Genomic DNA, 12,242 nt, shown 5'->3' with positions numbered 1-12,242 from the left:
ATGTGTGCTGAGCCCCTCATGTGTGCTGAGCCCCTCATGTGTGCTGAACCCCTCATATGTGCTGAACCCCTCGTGTGTGCTGAGCCCCTCGTGTGTGCTAAGCCCCTCATGTGTGCTGAGCTCCTCTATGACTGAACCAGGCCCAGGGTTACAATGGTGGCCTGCTCCAGTGAATCACCAGGTCTGCCTTTTAGTCCAGCAGGGATGGGGGTGGGCGTTGGTGGAATAACCACACAAGGAATTGTAAATCTGCAGTGGTGATAAGAGCCACGGGGGAGAAGCCACATCGGGGGACAGCATGTGGGGGTGGAGGTGCCAGCTCTGCTCAGGGAGTCAGGCTTCTTGTGGGAAGTGACAGTGACAGTTATTCAGGGTCACCTCTTTCCCTCCGGGACTGAGCCCCTTTTAGGCCCGGTGGGAGGAAGCAGGCAGGAGCCCACACCTGGGCCATGGCCACCCCTCCTGGTGGGGCGGGAGGCCTCGAGCTGGTGGAAGATCCCTTCTTGGATCCTCTGGCTGCCGGCGTCGGGATGCCGTGAATCCTGCAGGGCACAGAGACAGACCGGAACCCAGGCTCGCGCCTCCGCACGGTTCTGCACGTGCGATTCAGTTCCCTCTTCCAGCTGAACTGTTCCCCGCCTTCCTGCGTGGACGTACAGTGAGGGCCGTCCTCACAGCGGCAGGCGTGTGATGTTGCTGGGGTCCTGGCTTGTGGTCGGCCCCCCATGGGGACCGTAAGCTCCCTGAAGGCGAGGACCGTGTTGTGCTCACCACCGCGGCCTCAGAACCCAGCTCGGTGGCCGGCACATGCTAGGTGCTCAGCAAATATTTGTTGAATGGATGGATGGTGGGGATAATGCACACAAAGAAATCGAGGATTGAATATTCCAAGGAAACTTTGTATTCTCGCCCATCACGCAAACTCACTCCTCAAACACTGGTATGTCCACAGCTCAGTATTTGCCTTTCACAAACACTGGCAGGCCTGGTGAGAAAGTCGAAGAGAATTTTCAATTGATTAAGTCAGCGGATTTGTTCGCTGAGGTCATCCTGGCCTGGAGCGCGTCTCCTTACCGCCAGCACACGGTGGCCTGTATGACGAGGGATCGTCTCTTATATGCTGACCCTTTACATTTAGAAGACACATATAATAGTTTTTTAAAAAGCGAGGGAAAGCCATAAGCAAAAAAGCTCACAGAAGAACGTGAGGCAGAAACCCGTGGCTGGTGGGAATGCAAAATGGCACAGCCACTTTGGAAGACAGTTTGGTGGTTTCTTACAGAACCAGACATGCTCGTCCCATACGATCCAGCAGTCACATTCGTTCGTATTCACCCAAAGGAGGTGAAACTTATGGGGGCGCCTGGGTGGCTCAGTCGCTCGAATGTCTGGCTCTTGATTCCGGCTCAGGCCGTGATCTCACGGTTTGTGGGGTGGAGCCCCACGGGTGGGCTCTGTGCTGATAGTGTGGAACCTTCTTAGGATTCTCTCTCTCCCTCTGCCCCTCCCCTGCTCTTGCACGTGTGCATGTACGTGCTCTCTCTCTCTCTCTCAAAATAAATAAACTAAAAAAAAAAAAAAGAAGTTGAAGCTATGTCCGCACAAAAACCTGCACAAGGATGTTGATAGCAGCCTTATTCGTAACTGCTAAAACTTGGAAGAAACCAAGAAGTCCTTTTGAGAAGGTGAGTGGATAAATAAAATGGTCCATCCACAAATGGAATATTATTCAGCGCTGCAAAGAAATGAGCCATCAAGCCATGGAGGAACCTTTAAAATTTTTTCTAAATGTTTTATTTATTTTCGAGAGAGAGAGAGAGAGACAGAGACAGAGTATGAGTAGGGGAGGGGCAGAAAGAGAGAGAGTGAGACACAGAATCCGAAGCAGGCTCCAGGCTCTGAGCTGTCAGCACAGAGCCCGACACGGGGCTCGAACTCACAGACCGTGAGATCATGACCTGAGCTGAAGTCGGACGCTTAACAGGCTGAGCCACCCAGGCGCCCCAAGCCATGAAGGAACCTTAAACACATCACGCTAAGAGAGAGAAGCCAAGCAGAAAAAAAATACATGCTTCCAACTACGTGACCTTCTAGAGAAGGCAAAACTAGATGTAGCAACCAGGTCAGTTGCCTGGGGATGGGGGTGGGGCAGGAGGATGAGCTGAGGACAAGGGAGTCTCAGGGCAGTGAGGCGGGTCTGGGTGAGCAGTCTCTATTTTTGTCCAAACCCATAGAATGTACAACAGCAGGAGCGAACCCCAGTATAAACTGTGGGCTCTCGGGGACGATGATATGTCCACACTTGTTCAGCAACGATAGAAAGTGTCCCACTCTGGGCGGGGGGGATGTTGATAGCGGGAGGCTATGGGTGTGGGGGTCAGGGCAAATCTCTGTATCTTTTCAATTTTGCTGTGCACCTGAAGTGCTCTGAAAACCAGTCTATTTAGAAAAGGGGTGTGGTACATTTCAGCATTGATTGAAAAACAAAGGGAAAGGAAAAGCTCGCAGCCTGGTTTTCACTGTACGTGGCTGGGCAATCACAGCCCTACGGTAGGCAGCCGTGTGCTGTTGAAAAGATCTTAATTCCTCACCTGGGTTAAGAAATACCACACAGGGGCGCCTGGGTGGCTCAGTCGGTTGGGCGTCCGACTTCGGCTCAGGTCATGATCTCACGGTCCGTGAGTTTGAGCCCTGCGTCGGGCTCTGTGCTGACAGCTCGGAGCCTGGAGCCTGTTTCAGATTCTGTGTCTCCCTCTCTCTCTGCCCCTCCCCCGCTCATGCTCTGTCTCTGTCTGTCTCAAAAATGAATAAACGTTAAAAAAAATTAAAAAAAAAAAAGAAATACCACACAGATTCGCCAAGGCCCTACTAGGCGTGAGGCGTCTTCCGGACGTGGTCGGAGAAGGGTGTGCGGGCTCGTGGCTGCAGAGAGCGGGGGGGGGGGGGGGGGAGGCAGAGCTCCTGCTGCGGCCGCCAGGAAGTGCCACCATGTTCCAGAGGGCACCAGCGTTGGGCAGGAAGTGGTCTCTTGTAGAGGTAGGTTGGGCGAGAAGAGGTTTCTGGAAGAGGCAGTGCTGCTGAGCGTGTAGGGCACATGTGCACGTGCCTGAGAGGGGCTGGCGGGGGGGGGGATGCCCGCCTGAGCAGGGGTGGGGGGGATGCCCGATGTTGCCCCTTCACAAAGCTTCCCCGGTAGCTACACACTGATGAGATTTTTTTGTGGCCCACTTTGCAGGCTAGTCAAACAGTTTGTGGCATTAAAATGTTTGGGAACAATGGGCCGTGTTGGGCTTCAAATCCCCTACACCCTGTTGGGAACAGTGTGCCAGAACAGTGTGCCAGAACAGAACACCCACCCAGGTGGGTGGTTACACCTGCTCATGCTTCAGTAAGTTCATGATCAATGGAAGGTCATTATCCGGGGCCGGATCCTCTGGCTCGGGGCTCATGGGACAGGGGGGTGGGGAGGGGGCGGTGTTCTCCACGCTCACAGCCGTGACCCCGAGGACACGCTGCTACCAGGGGTCCCGACTCAGGATTTCTCGGTACTGGTTTTCCCCACCCCCTTGGCTTCCGATGTCGCCTTCTGTCTTTTCTGTAATCAAGTGTGTGTCCCCCAAATCCAACAACGCTTCTGTTTTCATTGATAGTCACGCAAAGTCATTTTGGGAAGTATCGAGATGTGAACGTGCATGAAGGAACATCCTTACGATGCCTCCGCTCCCCACCAGAGCTGCACCAGTGGAAATCGGCCAGGATCTCCCCGAACCCGTCTCCCGACACCCTGCGCACATAGTAACTGTTACCGTTACGCGTTCATTTCGTTCAGCAAACACTGATGGAGTTCCGTGTGCTTCGGCGTTGGTAGAAATATCGCAGGCACCACCGAACCGCCGGGGCCCTGACCACGGGAAGATGTGGTTCCCGCTAAGGAGGGTGGGGCATGCGACCAGAGAGACCGAGGGAAGCGGCTGCAAGTGAGCAGAGAGCTGTAGGGACCACCCCGTCTCCCTTTGCCCCGACAACGCAGAGAACATTAAACACACCCACTGGGGGCGGCGGGGAGGGGGCACCGCAGCCACAGTGTCCTCTGAGCAAAGAGCCTGGGATTTGCAGAGCCCGGAAGAGACTACATTTCCAGCTAGATGAGGACAATGCCGATTCATGAGAAGCCTTGAGCAGGCAGGAAGAAAACCACAGGATGGAAAAGCCCTATTTTGAGAGCTCCCTCGCCCTCCAGCCAGCGGGGCTGTGCAGGTAGAAATCAGCTTAGGATCCTGTGAAACGGCCGGGCGAGGTTGGCGCTGGGGAGCCCGATGTGTCAATTAGGTGCTCTCACCAGGTCTGTTTCTGCCTCCCGCGCACAAACGCTTCCGTGTCCCACAGCCCTTTCGGCTCCTTCGGCTAAGCGTCAGCGAGTGACACGTTAGGGGCAGCCGCCAGAGAGAAGAAATTTGCCCACAAATGTGGTGATCGTTAGCGGGTGGCTGTTTTCCCTTCTGTGGCCGCGCGGGAGTCACTCGTGGCGGGACGGTCCGTGTTCCGGGCACCCCAAGCATCGGCAGGGCCTGGCCACCACCGATGCTGGGGGACGGCCACCAGCAGAAGGCACAGCGGTGGCGTTGCCAGTTCTCACTGGTGTCCCATACTTGGTAGCACCAGGAACAACTAACCCCAGGTCTCAGTCCGTTTCTGGCTGTGGCCTTGAAGAGTGAAACGTTATCAGATTCCAAGTCAGATGGGTGTCCACGGGGCTACAGATATGCTCCCAGGTGCCCGCATCCTCCTGGGTTGTCAGTACAGGTGATGGAGGCCCTCGAGGGCGGTGGGAAGGGCAGGTAGGGAAGGGCCAGCGCTGGGAGGCACAAGTGCCCCCCCCCCCCAGAGGACGTGACAGCACACAAGGCCCTTCCTTCCAGTGGCCTTTCAAGCGCACGAAAGACACGCCTTCCTTTCAGTGGCCTTTCGAGCGCAAGAAAGACACACTGTTAATATGCACAGTTTGGGCTGGAGAGATTTTGCATGAGCAGCATTTGTTCAGAAACAAGGCAAGGTCAGGAAGAACCTTCTAGGTCCCCATGTCACGTGGGTGGTGGCCAGCTCGGGGGACAAAGAAAGGTATCCGATAGGGGAAGTGGTTAAATCACAAAATGGTACCGGATGTTACGACCAAGCCCTGGTCCTCAGGGACACCGGCAGCGCCCCCGTGCCCCCACGGCCCCGTGTCCGTCAGCGGGGGTCTCTGTCCCGTGTGCCACGGGCACCGGGAACAGCGTGGCACCTGGTCGGCCCGCCCTCGCTCTGGCTCCTTTGCACGAGGGAACCCCCGCCATCCCCGAAGGGCATCTGTCTACTCCTGTCCCCGCGGCTGCGTCCCCGTCTGGCTGCTTGCTAAGAATCCAGAGCAGATTCAGGTCAGTGCGTCTGAGGCAGCTACGTGCCGGATAAATGATATTGTACGTAAATTGAAGTGGCTTAGCCAGGCGGCCCCATTCACAGCAGCTAACAGGTGTGACCTAATGTCACGGACGTAACCTTGCTTCTCAGGTGGTGCCGTTGCCAAGGCTGGCTTGCTCCCCGGTCCTCTCCCGGCTGCTGCGTGGAACGGTTCCAGCTTGCCTTCCTCCAGTCACCTTTTCGAAGTCTGGGCACAAAGTGGCAGACGGGGCCTGCTTTGTTATCTGGTCTCCACACACGGCTCTTGGTTCGTGGGGTGTTGGCTCACGCACAAGGAGCAGCCAACAAGGTTTGTGCCTCGTCAAGGGTTTTATGACTGAACCATCTGGAATTCCTGGACATTTTCAAACTAACACAGTTGGCGTGAATTTAGAGGTGAAAAGGTGGGGGTGATGTCTTCCCCTGGATTTTGTCAGTCCCAGGATGTAGAACTTCGGTATTCTAGAAGACGCATCCGCCCCAGATCAGGAATTGGGGGATTGTGGGAACGATATTCATTCTCTCTCTTTGTCTCTTGCTCTGTCTGTCTGTCTCTCACACACACAGCATGAGCTTAGCCCAACTTCAAAGTGGAAGGATGCCGTCCACACAAGACCTCACTTCAGTTGCCAGCTTGGGAGTCCCCAGACCACCCTCAGGCGAGCTAATTCTCTAGAAGGACTCACGTTGCTCACCGAGGGCTGCTACCCCCACGGTTATGGTCTCTTACAGGGAAAGGACACAGGTGGAGATCAGCCAAAGGAAGAGACACACTAGCAGGGTCCTGGAAAGTGCTCAAGGCGGTTTCCGTTGTCCCCTGCCCCTGGAGTCAGGACACATTCTCTCGGCCGTGGAGTCTGACGACACACATGGAGGACTGCCATCAGGGAACTCTCCGGAGCCTCGCGGCCCCACACGCTCCCTAGATGGGCTGCCTTTCAGAGGCATGACTGATGATTGACCAACTGCTTATCAATTGGTTGGTCGCCCGTATTGTTGATCTCAGTCTCCAGGGGACTGATCCCTGTGACCCCAAGTCCCACTCTAAATCACAGGGTCTGTGTTTCTGGCAGGGCCGGCCCTACCCCACGACTACCACTCTGGGTCCCCTTGTTGGATTACCCAGGGTGACCCACGGCTCCCAGGAAGGCAGACCCTCCGGTCAGGCAGGACATTTTAGACATGACTGCCCAGAAGTGGGGGACAAAGGCCAGATTAAACTCTTTGCCCCGCCCCCGCCAGCATGGAAAAGCGGATATAAAGTGTCCTGGTGGGTCTGTAACTCCCTCGTCCTCTTTCCTAGGCTGGGTGGAAATTTCTTATCTCTTTTCTCCCGATTGCTGCTGAATTCCCTGGAACTAATGCCCATTGTATGTACCTGATTACAAAGGGAGCGGTTTTACAGAACATTCTTCCTCTCAGGAAAATGAGAGTTACCTGCCTTTTTCTCGGTAAGAGGGAAATGTTCTTTTGAGTAATTTTTTAATTTACTAAAAATTTTTGATCCCATTGTCGTGGGGATGCAATCTTCCAGAGGAGAGGCACACAGACAACGATGTTTTAATATTTGCACGGCTCTGAGGTGAGGCCAGCGAGAGCCCAGGGGCCGCCCGCACAGCCTTGCCTCTCCCAGGACCACGGGGATCGGGTGAACCTCCTGTCCCCAGCCCGACCCCGAGAGACACTGACCGCTGACCACTGGCCAGTCAGAAATTAATTACCTGTGTCTCCAAAGAGATGGTGCTGTCCACTTACGACCTGGAGTTGTTTTTTTTTTTAATGTTTATTTATTTTTGAGCGATAGGGAGTGAGAGAGCCAAAGTGTGAGCTGGGGAGGGGCAGAGAAAGAGGGAGACACAGAATCCGAAGCAGCTCCAGGCTCTGAGCTGTCAACACAGAGCCCGACACGAGGCCCGAACTCACGAGCTACGAGATCATGACCTGAGCTGAAGTCGGACGCTTAACCTACTGAGCCACCCAGGTGCCCCTTAAGTTTATTTGTTTATTAGCAAAGGTTTTTAAAACTTTGCAGCCAGGACAGTCAGCATCTATGTGCCTGAGTCTCTGAGACAGCAGAGCGGCTACTGAGGTCTGGAGGTCCAGGCCCGCATGCCCACGGACCTCTTAATCCTGCCAGCCTGGGCAGCCTTTACGCTGAGGACGCTTTGAACTATGAGGTCACTGGTTCAGCACCGTGCCTGTTGGCTGGCAATGGAGGTGCTGTGCGGTCTTCTGGGAACGGCCGGGCAAGCAGGGTGCACAGGCATCGGGAGATGTGTGGTGGCCCAGCTTTGCAGACTCGGCCACCCCAGCTCCTGACCGGCACGAGGCTCTCACCTTCGTAGAGAATGGGGTGTCCGCCCGCCAAGGGGGCTGACACAGAGGTGGGCCTGCTGGGACAGAAGCCGGGCCCTTAGCAGGTCCCTGGTCACTGTTGACTGAGTAACCAAGTCAGGCGACATGGGGGCCATTCTAGCGTCTGAGCCCCCGCGCCGATGGGGTGGGCACAGGGACGCCTACATGTTCCGAGGGCGCCTCCGTTTGTGCCTGGCACTGTTCTAAGCCAGCCTCTTCCGGGCGTTACGTCATGTGATTTTCGAAGCACCCGGAGGTGGTTCCCTCATTGCACCCATTTAGACCTGGGGGGACTGAGGCATCGTGGGGTGCAGGGCAGAGGCCCCCTGTTCCCCCCGGAGGGGAATGCGGGGTGCTGAGCGGGGGCTGGAGAGCCGTCCTGGGCGCCCTCACTCTGCGGAGTCTGGCGTCTGGGTCCCGGCAGCAGGGGGCAGGATGAGACAGCGAACTGCAGCCGTGGCCGCGGCTCCTGCTCCGGGAGGCTCCGGAGGAGGGCGGCAGGTGCGGGGCAGGGAAGGTGGCTCCTTCCCTAACGACGTGCAGAATCTGCGGATGGGCCGGGGTCGGGGGCAGCTACCTCTGTAGAGACGGTGCCTCTGGGTTCCCCGCACCCTGGGGGGCACCGGGCGTGAAATCAGAATCGCGTATTAAACACGGGAAGTGGCAGCCGCTCAGTGCGGGCTCGTCACAGAGGAACCCACCTGCCCGCCGCCTGCGGGGACCCCCGCGCAGCGCCCGCCCGCTGGTCTGGAGGCAACGCTGATCAGGTCCGCAGGGACGCCCGTGCGCGTTCTGTGCTGGGGGTCCTGGTGGGGGGTGGAGCTCTGCTCACCCTGCCCTCTTCCACCCTCTGCTGTCCCGAGCCCAGTCCCTCCGCGGAGCTCTCCCCAGAGCGGCCAGGAGGGCCAAGCTGGGCCCCCCACGCCCAAGGGGCCTCTGCCACGGGACCAGGAGGCACAGCCAGGACTTGGGACGCAGGCCCAGGTTGCAGACTTTCCTTCTCTGCCCGAGCCCCACTCCGTGGCTTCTTCTAGAAGACATGTCTTCCTTTGTGGGGCCTCCGATGAGTCCTGATGGAGGGAGGGTCGTGCTGGTCCAGATTCCTCAGTCGCGAGGGGGGACGCCGAGGCCCCGATGGAGCCTTGGGGGCGCTGGCTGGGGGGCTCCTGGGGGGGAGCGTGTCCCTGTGGGCAGGACCGCGTTCTCCGTGTCTCTGCTTGTCACTCCAGCTACTCCCTCCTCCCCCCCCAGCTTTCTTTCCCATGCCGTGTGTTCAAACCTCGTTCCTTCCTCAGCTTCTCTCCCGGGGCGCACACCCGAGCCCCAGCCCAGCAGGAGGAGGGACCCCCCCCAGCCCGTGGGTCCCAGAGGCTTTAGGGCCGTGAGTCTCGTGCTTCCAGAGAGGCCGGCCTTGATGTAACGTGGACAGTCCCCACGGACACTCTGCCTGGGGTGTGCCCTTTATCACGAACTCGGCCCGGGGCCAGAGACGGGGCTGGAACTGAGCACCCAGACCTGCCGTCGGACCACCCAGCAGGCACAGCAGGTGGCATCGAGCACCACGGCATCACTTTGCAGGGAACGAGAGACCCATCACAGACACAGGGCTCCTCCAGAACAGAGCCTTCTGGGTGCGGTCCTGAGCTGCCTTGTGACCTGGAGCTTGCAGGACAGCCTGGGCGTCTGGCAGTGAGTGGAGACAGAATGAAGCCAGGACGTGGAGGTCAGGGCCGCCCGCCTGCCGAAGTCAACACACGGCGGCGATTCCCTCGAGCTACTGGACCCATCACCGAGCAGGCTGCGCCTGGGGGACTGGAGCGGGGGCTTTGAGGGGCACCCTAGCCTGGCCTGGGTCCCGGCAGCACCTGGATGCCAGCTCACGTCACAAGGGGATGCAGAGTCCTCACTGGAGAGTGCGTGGTCCGTGCTGGGAGGGCCGGGCGCCGGTCTCACTGCTTTTCCTGGGTCACCACCCGTGATTTTTCCACGGCTGTCTGTGCTCGCTGGCCCCTGGGCCGAAGGGGGGCCCCAGGCAGAGAGGGGTTTTGTGCAGCCCTCCAGCTGTGACCCCTGTTTTAACCGCAGCTCCCTGGCCCTGCCCTAGACCCCAGTAAACGGGTCTCTCTACGGCACGCTCTCCTGACTGCCATCAGACTGGGTCTCTTGTGACCGGGTTGGGATCTTCTCTGTGGAGACAGGCCGGGGCCGGGGGGCGGAGGAGCACAAGTTTGGCACAAGCTTCTTTCTACCCAGACCGAATTCCCACCTCTAGACCCCAAGGCCCAGGCGAGCCGCACCTTTAAGAAACACGGCCGTTTGGTGCCCGGGTGTAGCCCACCCCTCACGTCTCTGCCCTCTGGACAAGGCCCAGGAAGTCACCCCCCTTGCCATCTATCCTGTGTTGACACCTGTCCCCAGGGATGCCCAGGCAGCCTGTGTCCCACTCTTGCTATTTCGGCTTCTAAAAGCCCAAGGAGCGCCTGATGTGGACCCGGGGAAGGTAACAGTACAGGTGTGTGGGTGTTGAAGATGGTGGACAGAAGCCAGGAGGCACTGTCTGTGGCCTCAACCAGACAGGCTTAGGTTAGAATATGGTTAAAATTTTTTTTTTAATGTTTATTTATTTTTGAGAGAGGGAGAGAGAGAGAGACAGAGCATGAATGGGGGGAGGGGCGGAGCTAGAGGGAGACACAGAATGGGAAGAAGGCTCCAGGCTCCAAGCCGTCAGCACAGAGCCCGACGTGGGGCTCGAACTCACGGACCCTGAGATCGTGACCTGAGCCGAAGCCAGTCCCTTAACCGACTGAGCCACCCAAGGGCCCCTAGAATACAGTTTTAAAGTACTGATTATCCGTTTATCTAACACACATTCATGGAGCATCTGTTTTGCGCCTGACAACGGTGCAGACAATGTTGGGGACACTGCCGTAGACTTGAGTGGCCCCACACGCCTGCCCCGTGAAGGTGAGGGTCCGGGGGTGGGGGATGGAAATCAGTGTCCAGATGCCGCTAAGCAGATGGCACGGCGTGCGGGGCCCCATGAGGACGCTGGGGACAGACCGGGCAGGTAGGGGTCGGGAGTGCGGGGGGGGCAGTGAGTGTTGACGTCAGTACAAAGAGCTGGTGAATCGGAAGCCGGTAGCCTGGGTCCGGGTGTGAGGCGGGAAGGGCCCCGCCACAGAGGCCCGAGGACCAGTGAGACCGTGTCTCCCATGGGCTCGTGAGCTGTCGGCCTCTGACGCCGGGGGCAGCCTTCCTGCTGGGGAATAAGGGAGACATGAGGGCAGCCGACCCCGCCACCCTGCCCATCCCACCGCCGGACGTACGGCTGGATTCCCGACTGCAGCAGAGGACTGGCAAAGACAGACGCCCGGGGGCACCTTGTCTGAAGACAAAACATGACCGTTTATCTCATGTGTCAACTTGGCTGGGCCACAGTGTCTGGGTATGGGGCCGTCCATTATTTTGGATGTTTCTATGAGGGTGTTTCTGGATGAGACTGATATTTAAATCAGTGGGATTTGAGCGAAAAGCAGATTGCCCTCCGTGATGTGGTGGGCCTCATCCAATCAGCTGAAGGCCCCGACTGGTGTCCCCCAGGCAAGAGGGAATTCTGTGGCAGGTGGACTTGGGACTTGAACTGCAACATCAGCTTTTCCTGGGTCCCCAGCCGGCCTGTCCATCCTTGCAGCTTCCATAATTGCGTGAGCCAATTCCTTGAACCAAATCTCTCTCTCTCCACATGTGCACACATCGTTTTGTGTCTGTTCGTCTGGAGAGCCCAGACTCACACATCGAGACGGGACACAACTGGAGTTTCCTAAGACAGAAGAAATGGAGGTTGAGAAGCAACAGCCAGCAAGGGCTGAAGAGCGTCCCTCTAGACCTGGGTGAGCTCTGCACGGTCACAGCAGGTCTGATGGAGTAAAGGCCATGTCACCTCGACCTCGCCATCCCCAGGAAAGCCTCTCCTTTACTGCATAACATGCACCACCAGTGCCCCTCCCCTGCCCTCCCAGCCCCCTCCCAGCTGGTTCTGGCCGTCACCCCCGCCCCCTCGTCATCCCAGCTTCCCCCCTCATGGCTTGACCGGTCCGGTGCTTCTCGGCCTCCCCTGACTCACGGGTACCTCCAGGAAGGGAAAAGAAGGGAGAATCTGTCTGCCGTCATTCTGAAGAGTCCCTTGGTGCTCTGGCCACGCTGGACCGTCTGCTGCATTCCTCTCCAGTCCGCCACGGGGGAGGTGCAGCCCCCCAAGTCCCACAGGGGCCCTCCCACCCCTTTCCTGAGGATCAGACCCCTTCATATCCACCACCCCCGCCAGAGGGCTGGGTGGTCTCTTGTCCACTCGCCAGGCCCTTCCCGCCGAGGCTGGAAGCCGCCTCTGGGCGGGGGGGGGGGGGGGGGGGGGATGTTGGCCAGCGTGAGGTCTGCGGGGTGTGGTGCAGCAG

Source organism: Panthera uncia (genome assembly GCF_023721935.1).
Source record: "Panthera uncia isolate 11264 chromosome C1 unlocalized genomic scaffold, Puncia_PCG_1.0 HiC_scaffold_4, whole genome shotgun sequence".
NCBI lineage: Eukaryota > Metazoa > Chordata > Mammalia > Carnivora > Felidae > Panthera > Panthera uncia.
Note: the sequence above shows the minus strand (reverse complement) of the source record.